Source organism: Furipterus horrens, unplaced genomic scaffold (genome assembly GCF_987537825.1).
Source record: "Furipterus horrens unplaced genomic scaffold, mFurHor1.1.pri manual_scaffold_5, whole genome shotgun sequence".
Taxonomy (NCBI): Eukaryota; Metazoa; Chordata; class Mammalia; order Chiroptera; family Furipteridae; genus Furipterus; species Furipterus horrens.
This window is the reverse complement of record NW_028327175.1, coordinates 140,580,793-140,582,886: the sequence shown is the minus strand read 5'-3', so window position 1 is coordinate 140,582,886 and position 2,094 is coordinate 140,580,793. Positions and strand designations below refer to the sequence as shown.

The 2,094-nt window shown below is 36.6% G+C and overlaps 1 pseudogene; it reads right to left on the bottom strand.

Moving 5' to 3' along the window:
- Nucleotides 1–305: 305 nt before the first annotated feature.
- Nucleotides 306–1,537, bottom strand: LOC150009999 (ribosome biogenesis protein BRX1 homolog pseudogene; annotated as a pseudogene).
- Nucleotides 1,538–2,094: the final 557 nt, after the last annotated feature.

The window sequence follows — 2,094 nt, the reverse complement described above, 5'->3', positions numbered from 1 at the left end:
GCTCATTGAACACATTCAGATAGGCACTCAAAATACAACCCATGACTAAGTGAATGTAGTCAGAGAAAGAAGAAGAAAAAAGTCACTCTGATATGTTAAATGATGCTAGAAATTCTCAGCGTATTTTCTTATAAGGTTATAAAAATATTAGTCTTGAATCATCTTAATGTCTTAAAATTAAAAAAATATATATATTTAATCTTACATTTTTGGTACACATTTTAGATATAAAATATTTTAAAACAAGAAGTGAATTCTTGATCATATATCTCCTGGCTATTAGGTACTTTTTTTTTTTTTGAGTGTTGGCAATATTTTATTTAGAAAAACAGCCCTGAAGCCACAAGATTTTTATTTTTTTCTTTCTTTTAAATGCCACGTAAATTAAATGTAAGACAGTCCTGAATAACAGAAGTATTTACACATTGCATACAAAATAAATATAAAATAACTGAAAAGTTAGTTGTCAGTGATTCATTTTGCATTTCTACTGTTCATCTTCTGATTCATTTTCCTTTGCCTTTTATAAACCCTTTTCTTTCTTGCGTTCAGGTCGACTTTTGGCTCTGGTTTTACCCACTGTATTTCTATCGGCTTTTCCTCGGCTGGTATAACAAAGACATCTGCAGTGGGGTCATGTGGAAGAATCGTCTTGGGCTCTTTCTTCTTCAGTTTCTGCACCTCTCTAACTTGCTGCTTCTCTTTGTATTTTGCAGCTGTGATGGATCTTACGATACGCCGATGCATGTTTGGTGACTGGTAGTGAGGATTTTCATATAAAGTTGGTCCTCCGAAACTTCCCTGGAAAATCTTTATGAGATTTAAGACGAAACGAGGTCCTATTTCTACAAGAGCAGCATCTTCTTCTATGATCTGAAAGTTCTGAAACCATATCCTATTGTCCAAAACAGTGAAAGTAAACACGTGGTCCACAAATGGCTGGCTTCTGGGGTGATACCGTGGTGTGCTAAAGATCTGAATTAAGAGTTCTTTTAACAAAGCATAATATGGTAATTCATCGAAGCAGGGTCAAAAGACAAAAGGGGCCAAGAACCTTTCAAACAGTTTCCGGTCATCTTTAGTTCAGCGAGGGTGTGAATATTTTGAACTAGAAATTTAGCAGATGGTCCATGAGGTGAGTTTGAAAGCCACATATAGAGATCTTGTTTCTTCTTGGCTTCAAAATAGATACATTTATTGCAGTTTTTCATTTCACAAACCTCACTAATCACAAACAACTTATCTTTACGATCCATTTTAGTATCTGCTTTGGTATGAGGCATCAACATTCTTAAGTCTTGCATTAAATGTCTTGTTCGGAAATTTATTCCTCTGGAAGAAAAGATGAGAATCCGTTCCTTATTCTTCCACCTGCCCTTGCAGACGGGGCCTGGGATGCGGTCTCTGTTCATTCTTCCTCTGCCTCCCCTGCCTCGTCGGGTTGCTTCGCTGGCGGCCTGGCACCTTTTTCTTTCCTTTTCGGCCTTTTCGCTGGAACCGCGAGACCTGCACGCTGTTTCCTCTTGGTGGCCGCCATGGTGCCTCTATTAGGTACATTTTTTATTCTAGTGTAATACCAAGATTATTCTTGTAACTGTTTCCACTGTGGCATTATATATAATCCTAGTTGATACAAATCCATGGGATTTTATGTCTTGAAATATTTGGATGTTCTTAAATTGAAATAATCCAGAAATACTACTTGTTTCAGCATAGACAACTACCTTCTTCATTTTGAAGAAACTAAGGGTTTTTGATTGTTTAATTTCAATTTTGTAATAGTCCTTTATGTGTTCTAAATTAAGACAGCTCTGAAAACCACAAACATGCTGTTTTGTTTAAAACTCTTTAAGCTATAGCCAGGTTAATGACAGGCTAATTTGCTTAGTAATAATACCTGACTAATAATAATCAACATTAAATAGCACAATAACATTTGCCACACTTAACCACCCTCCTGAAATCAAGAGAGACCTGTACGTAGTGATTAGAGAGAAACTGAGAAGTTGGGGAGCCATTTGTTGGCGGGGACTATGGTACCACTGGATCAAACCCAGTAAGAGGACAGCACTTAACACTATAAGACTAAACTTC